Source organism: Galeopterus variegatus, unplaced genomic scaffold (genome assembly GCF_000696425.1).
Source record: "Galeopterus variegatus unplaced genomic scaffold, G_variegatus-3.0.2 Scaffold3350, whole genome shotgun sequence".
Lineage (NCBI taxonomy): Eukaryota > Metazoa > Chordata > Mammalia > Dermoptera > Cynocephalidae > Galeopterus > Galeopterus variegatus.
In genome coordinates, this window is record NW_007729461.1 from 196426 (window position 1) to 204577 (window position 8152).

Here is an 8152-nt window from a genome sequence, read left to right on the forward strand (position 1 = left end):
GTCATGTCTCTATGTTATGATGCACCCAACAAGAAACAGATTGATGAAACCCATCACTTCTGTTACTTTAGGCTGGTTATTAAGGAGACTGCACCCTGAATCTCTCAGGGTCCCTCATACTGAAGTCTGCATGAGAAATTCCTTTTAGAATTAAGTGGCAGGAAAAGGGCAGCTTTAGTCAATGAATGCCATGGATTGCCAGGCTCTGTACAAATGCAGGACACACAACTAAGACATGGACTTTTCATTTGTTTCACTTGAAGAAGTAGAATGTATTTCCCCTTGTGCTTAGTGAAAACCATGGAACTGGTCAAGATTCCCTCTTGGTTTTAGTTGCTGGAAAGCTCAGAGCCAAAATCAAAGACTAGCTATGGTAACTGTTGTGTCTTATGGCCTGTGGACTTGGATTCAGCTTTCTCTTTCCCTTGACCCTCTCTCCCTTCAGATGTGAGATTTTTCTTGATTTTTATGTTTTGCCTTTTTTGTGTTTTATGGGTTTATAGAAAATATTTATTTAAAAATATTTTAGATCCTTTTTAGTATGAGGTGAAGTGTAATGCTTAAATTACAGGGATCACGGATGGCCAGTAGGTGGTTAGACATCTCTTGTATCAGCATAAATGCCCACACCCCACCTACTGTTTTAAAACCATTGGGTTCTGCTAATATTTAGATCAGCCCATCTTCCTCTCTACAGTTCTTGAATTTCAGTGTTCCTCAGCTCTCTTTGAGCTATATAAAGACTTTAACACATTATAAACCATAGCAAACATACCCCTGTTGAAATTAGCAGATTCAGAGTTATGAAAAGAGTAAAATTTCCAGTTAGAAAAAGGATTTCTACATCTTTGAGAGTGGAACTGCTGTGACATGTGAAGCTCCATCTTCCAGGTTTTTAGAAAGAAGATTTATTAGGAGTTAACAAGAAATTGGTTGACACTGCTCCCCAGGACTGGGTAAAGGATAAGACAGAGGGCAGAAGGTGGCAAAGCTAATGGAGAGTTCTGAGAGGCATTCTGTTGCCTCCAGGTAGATGGTGCGATTGTCAGAGTGGGCTGGGTATTTCTCCTCATGTCACATAGCAGGGTGTACAGAGACATTTCTGTTTATACAATTCTTATTTTTAAGTCTCTAATCTGGAAGAACTTTTAATGAAACTGGACATATCACATAAAAAAGGAACAATATCAAGGAGATGAGTACTTCACGAGATGTTGTTTTGTTTTGTTTTTAATTGATGGTTACAAATGAAATTATTGCCAGACGACCTGCTGGATGTCAGTTAAATTCAACAAAATTACAAACATTCATTGAGCACCTGCTGAGAGCAGAGCACTTTGCTAGATACACAGTTGAGCTTGTAGCCTAGTGAAGGAGACGTATGAAAACTGTTCACTCGGACAGAAGATTCAGTGAGCAACGCGCAGGGACAGAGGTGCGAACGAAGCGTGCCTCTTCACACCCCCTCCTGTGTTTTGCTGATATTCCCTTCAATTACCACAAAGTGTAAAGGATTTCCTCAGTCTTCACCAGTACAACCACAAACATATTGAGAAGATAACCATAGTATTATCTGACTGACAAACCCAGGTGAAATTATAGCAAGACACTGAGATAAAATAAACTTTTTTCAGGGCTTAAAGTACCTTCATCATTTTTTACGCTATCAGATTTTTTTTTTTTTTGGAAGCTGGCCAATATAGGGATCCAAACCCTTGACCTTTGCTATCAGATGTTTAACAGGCAGGGTTTTTTAAAAATCTTTGTTATTATTACGTTTATTTATTTATTAATATTACTGGGTTTTTCCACATTCTATGATGTTGTTGCAGTTGGGGACGAGAAGAGGGGAAAGGGGAAGGAAATAGGGTGGGAGAAGGAGGAAGGGGGGGTTGAGGCCTATGGTACCCTCTCATTCCTGCAGCAGAGACTGGGGCCTTCCAGCAGTGGCTTGGTCATTGCTGGGCTGGGTACAGATGTCAGAGGGCTGTAGCTAAAGCCCTTGTCCCCCCCACCACCCCAGCTCATGAGCCCAGGGTGCTTCCGGCAGCAGCTCAGTGGTCATCTCTGTTTTGCGGGTGTCGGGGGGGTGTGGTAAGGCTGTCAGGCCCCCTCCACTCTGGCTTGGGAGAGCCTGGGGCACTTCCTGTGGTGGCTTGGTGGTCATCACTGGGTTAACAGGCAGTATTTTAATGGTTTTGGGGGTTTTGTGCATTTTGTTACACTTCTAAACATACCCCTTTGATGGAATTTGGATGTGTTGTCCCCTCCAAAATTCATATGGAAATTTGATCCCCAGTGTGGCAGTGTTGGAAACTAATTGAGTCACGGGAGCGGATCCCTCATGAATGGATTAATGCTCTCCCTGGGGGAGGAGGGGTAGTGAGTGAGTTCTCGCTCTATTAGTTCCCACAAGAGCTGGTTGTTTAAAGGACCCTGGCATCTCCTCTTGCTTCTCTCTCTTGCTTCCTGTCGCCATGTGATCTGCTTGTACCGCTGGCCGCCTGCCACTTTCCACCGTGAGTAGAAGCAGCCTGAGGCCCTGCAGCTGTCCCAGAATCATAAGCCAAATAAACCTCTCTTCTTTATAAATTACCCAGTCTCAGGTAATTCTGTTATAGCAACACATAATGGACTAATACACCCTTCCATTCACTACAGTTCCTTTAGAACTTTTTAACCATAGAAAGTCTTAAGAAACAGTGCATTAAAATCTTTCCAACAGAAGGATAAGACCTTAGGACTTCACAAAACAAGGTCTTTGAACCTTTGTCAGGAAAACGTGCTTGGGCAAGTGTCTGGAGGTACAAGAGGGACCAGGGGAGGCATATAAGTCCTGTTTCTGCAAATTCCTGTCATGTCCATTGACTTTAGAACTGGGGTCACCTCAGAGGTCATGTACTCCAGCTTTCTCATTCCACAGACAGGAAACTGAGACAAAGAAACATGAAGGGCTTTTCCCAAAGTTGGACGGCTACTTGGAGGCAGAGTAGGATGGAACCCAGGACTCGTTTTGTTTTGTTAGAGTTTTTTTTTTCTTTTTTGTTGTTGTTTTGGTTTATTTTTAAACTTTCCTCTTTATTTGCCTTCTCTTGTATTTTGAAAAATTTTAAACCTACAAAAAAGTTGGAACAACAGTAAAATGAACCCCTATATGCCCTCACTTAGATTCACCAGTTGTTAACATTTTGCCACATTTGTTTTATGTCTCCCCACTCTGAATCATTTTAAAATAAATTATAAACATCATAATACTTACCTTTAAATAATTTATTATACTTCTCCTAAGAGTAAGAATATTCTCTAACACAACCTCAATACCGTTATTATACCTAAGAAACCAGTAATATCTTACAATATGCAATCCAAATTCACTTTTCCCAACTGTCTCAAAGTGTCTTTTATAGTTGTCCCTCACCCAGGATCCAGTCAAAGCCCACCCCTTACTTTTGGTTGTAATGTCTCATTAGGCTCTTTTAATCTGGAACAGTCACCTCCCCGATCACTAGCTTGTTTTGCTTTTAATGACAGTCACTCTCAGTTGTCTTGTAAAATGTCCCTTATTCTGGATTTGTCTGGTTGCTTTCTCATGGTGCCACTTGTCCCAATATCCCCTATATTTCCCAAACTCCTAACAGGCCTTCTCTCCACATTGGTAACACTGGAGACTTTTAGCCTTCTACCATCCCTGCCATCATGTATGAGACCTTATCTCTGCTATGGCTCTTCAGGTTTCCCCTTTAGAGGGCAGGAAGGAGGTAGGATGGAGTGACTTACATTCTGTGAGAGCTTTTTTGTTTTTAATTAAATTTGGGGGTATAGGTAACGGGCGCACATAGTACAACATGTAAAGGTACAAAAGGAGAAAAGTGAGGAGGAGTACGCCTCTGCTCACTCCCTGTAGTAGTCTGTTTCTGTTGCTTATAACAAAATACACAGAACTGGGTGATCTATAAAGAAAACAAAATTTATTGCTTACAGTTTCAGAGGCTAGCAAGTCCAAAGTCCAGGGAACACATCAGGTCAAGGCTTTCTTTGGTGGTGACTTCAGTGACGGCAGGGTATCACATTGCGAAATGGTGGAGCAGAGAGAGCAGAAAGACAGACTCTCTCTTCTCTTAAAGCCCTCAGAACCACACCCCTGACCACCATTTTTATTCCATTCACTATGGCATGGTCCTACAATCTAATCACCTCTTAAGGTCCCAACTTTCAGTTCCTATAATACGACTTCCTACCCTCTTTACACTGTCACAGCGGGGACTAAGTTTTGGGGGGACATTCAACCCAAGGCAATTCCCTCCCTGCCCCCAGCTCCAAACTCCCCTCTCTGGTGGCGACCACTGTCAGTGGGTTTTCTGGTCTCCTCTCAGAGATACTTGGTACATGACATCAAGTAGCCATGTACCATGCACTCTATTCTACATCTTTATGTTACATGATCATATTCAACTATTTAATCTCTCTGAACTTTCATTTTTTCATTTGTGAAAGAGGCATAAGGAGTAGGAATAACTAATGAAAGGATGTAATTTACTCAGAAAATATAAAATGATACATGAGCAGATGACAGTTGGAGGAGGTCCTAGTGAAAAATGTATATTCCATAGCCCAGAGTGGTATCACATGTGGTGTCTTTAGGAATTCAGTGGTGCAATTTGAGACTCTCTGTCCCCCAGTTCCAGACAGTTTTTAATGTCGTCTTCCTGCAGTTATCCCTGGGCTGTAAAGGTGTCTAGTCTATATTTGCTTTGAAACCTTCAGAAGCCACTGGCCTGGTCTGGTGATCTGGACTCTTCGCCATCTCTCTTGGCATCTGCTTTGTGTTTTGTTTGGCTTAGGCTCAGCTCCTGAGCTGTGGGTCAGGGTGCAATTTGAGACTCTGTCCCCCAGTTCCAGACAGTTTTTAATGTCATCTTCCTGCAGTTATCCCTGGGCTGTAAAGGTGTCTAGTCTATATTTGCTTTGAAACCTTCGGAAGCCACTGGCCTGGTCTGGTGATCTGGACTCTTCGCCGTCTCTCTTGGCATCTGCTTTGTGTTTTGTTTGGCTTAGGCTCAGCTCCTGAGCTGTGGGTCATTACAGTCCAGATTCAGGAGGTTCATTTGGAGTCAGCCTCCGCTTTTTATTCCACATTAGCATAACCCATACCAAACCACAGGGACCCACAAGCAGGAGTTACTGAGAAAGAAAGGTAATTCTGTGGCAGGACACATTTCTAAGCTATTTAGTTTCTCATAATTGTTCTACCAACTGAATTCACTCATTCCAGGAATAGCATTCACAGTAGGTCACTTAAGATGAGCAACATTATTTGCTTATGATCAGCATGAATTCCTTTAATCTTACAACCAACATAATTTTTAATGTTCATATAGTGCTTAAACACTGGAGTAGAGGGTGGGATAGTAACGGTTATGTGAGCCATTTTAGTCAGGAAGCATTTTTTTCCTTTACCTTCATTCCAGTCTGTTCCTTGTGATTTCTCCAAGCCCCTGGGAATGTTTTCTCTGTACTCTTAAAATAGACCCCCTTTCCAAAAGCTCCTAATGCCTTCATTTTTTCTTCTAAGTACTCAATAACACCAAAGTTGGAGATTATTTCTCCACCAAGCACTTAAATAGGGACACCAGAAAACACATTTATTCAGTTATTCAGAAGTTGGTCTTTGAAAAAAAAGGGGGGGGGGACTTCAAATTTATTGTTTCTATGAAGGCATATAAACTATATTCTAAGGCAGTGGTTTTCTAACAGTGTATCAAGGAACTGTTGAAGGGGGTGGGCAGAGTGAGTGGGCAGCACTTTTTGCCCCATCTTCCTTCATCCCCTATTCAACTAAAACAATTCCACTTATATTGATACTGCATGATGTTTCATAAGCTGGGCTTTTGTGTAATATTTCATTTGGAGAAAGGGTTCCACTACTAAAAATTTTTAAAGGGAAAGAAAAAGTTAGAAATCCACTGTTCTAGAGACAATACTGGATTATTATTTCTTATATACTCTGAGGACTTTCTTTTTGGAAAAGGTATCTTCAATCCTCAGATTTAGATGATTCACTCTCTTGATGAAGGAAAACAAGGCATAGGTGTTTCTAAAACTAAGAGAAGCAGTATTTTTCATTCCAATTCTTGAGTATACCATTGAATTTTCATAAAACCTTGGTGGTAGAAATGATCTTGGAAATTATTATCTCCAAACTTTTTGTGTTACAGATGAGAAAATAAGATTCAAAGAGGTTACCTGTGCTTTGCCCGAGGTCACACTGTTACAGAACAGACTACGGAGAAACCAAGCAAGAAACCAAGTGTCACTCAGAGGGTTGGAGAACTCAAAGATTTATTACACTAGCCGGCCCAAAGGAGTTCACACTCCAAAGTCTGAACTCCGACTCCAGGCTTACAAAGGGTTATATAGGTTACATTCTTCCGGGTTGTAGGTTTCCTTCTCTCGAAATCCACACTACAAAAAATAGCCGGTGTTACAAAAGCAAAACAAAAACAAAATGCAAAACAAAAACAAAATGCGGAAGTACAGGTGCAGGTTTAAGTTTTTCTGGGCTTGTCTATATCAACACAGCTGCAGTGAAAAGCCAAGATTCCTGACTTCCACTTCAGGGCTCTTTTCTTAGTTGATGTTTTATCCCTATTTCTTGAAGCCATTTTATTTTTGCCCAATCAGTATTTTTTTAAAACGTAATTCAGGAGCAAGTGTACCATTTACATAAAGTACTCTATGGTCTCCTATCCTTGGCATCTTACCATCTAAAGGAGGTATAATAGATAAACTTTTCTCAAAGATATCTGGGTCAGAAAGGCTGGGTTAACTCCCAGAAGGACATGGAAAGATATGCTTCACAAACAAGCACCTGTTGGGAAAATATTTTCTACCAAAAATAAGTTCAGTGTCTGTAATTAACCTATTCCCAATGTCTCAGGAGTGTTTCACAGGTTTAAAAATGGAGAACAGTCATCCTATCACTTTAGGCTTTGAATATATTATTATTGCTACATGGAGATAGGACCAAAGAAGGATATACAGACATTTCTGAGACCATTCAAAGTTGAAAAAGAATTCAGAATTGATTCAATTGTTGACATAGAAATATTGGCCATGCCAACCCTTCCAAAATATAAGTAGAGATGGAAGGGGAGGGGTAGTTGGGGCTTGGTCATTTCTCTATAGTAAAAACAATGGGTTTAGAGTCAGAACACCTGCGTTTGGCTTCCACCTGTGCCAACACTAGATCCAGACCTTAAGAAAGTCTGTTAATCTCTCCCAGCATCAATTTCTTCATTGGTGAAATAGAGATACACCTCCACTCAAAGGTCATGGAGAGAATCAAAATAAGATGAGATGTATGGAAGCACTTTGTAAACTATAGTGAATATACAACCACTGAACATTATAGTCATTACATGTATTCTCCTATCCTTTTAATGACCTTGTGAGGGGTAAAATAGAAATTATCCCTGTTTGTCAGAAAGGTTAAGTGACTTAACACACGTACAGTGTTAGAGATTTTCTAAGCCAGCACTGTTTATAAGGCAGAAACAAGGTTTGAGGAGGTTAAGTGAGTTGCTCTAAGTAAAAAAGCTTGTTCGTGGCAGAGCCAAGTCTAGAATCCTTGACCTTTCAGAATGTTATTCTTTCTACACTGACTTCTATAACATGAAGAAAGGTTAGCCTGCTAAAATTATAGATGCTAACTAACACCCTAGGGTTCTGTTGGCACTTCTCTTAGCTTTTTAAATGCACATATTTATCTTTTAATCCTTTGCTGCCCAAAGTCAGTAGTGCCATCTTACAATGGTGTGTTTAGATTTCTTGAAGGAAGTTAGAATTTCACACATTGTCAGTCTTCAGAACCACCCTCAGATGTTGTCTCATACCTACTTCTAATGTGGGTGCATAATAAAGCACAGCCCCTCCTAACACTAGCAAATGATCATCTTTCCTAACAGCAATTTAAACATGAATCTTATTCATAAAAATGCTAATAGAGCTTTGTTCTTAGCAGAGCTTTCTTTGCATTCTGAGTATTATAAACATCTTTAATTGACAATAAACTTTTGTCTTAGACTGAAACTCAGCATTTGTTTTCTTTTTTTTTTTTTTTTTTTTTTTTTTTTTTTTTCCGGGTCCGGCAACG

General features: G+C 40.3%; 1 protein-coding gene across 1 annotated transcript in view; it reads left to right on the forward strand.

The window, feature by feature from the left end:
- Positions 1 to 8152, forward strand: part of LOC103600452 (von Willebrand factor A domain-containing protein 8) — a gene marked incomplete at its 5' end in the record, with an annotated part of 202468 nt that overhangs the window by 182347 nt on the left and 11969 nt on the right. The gene's annotated exons all lie outside the window — the stretch shown is intronic.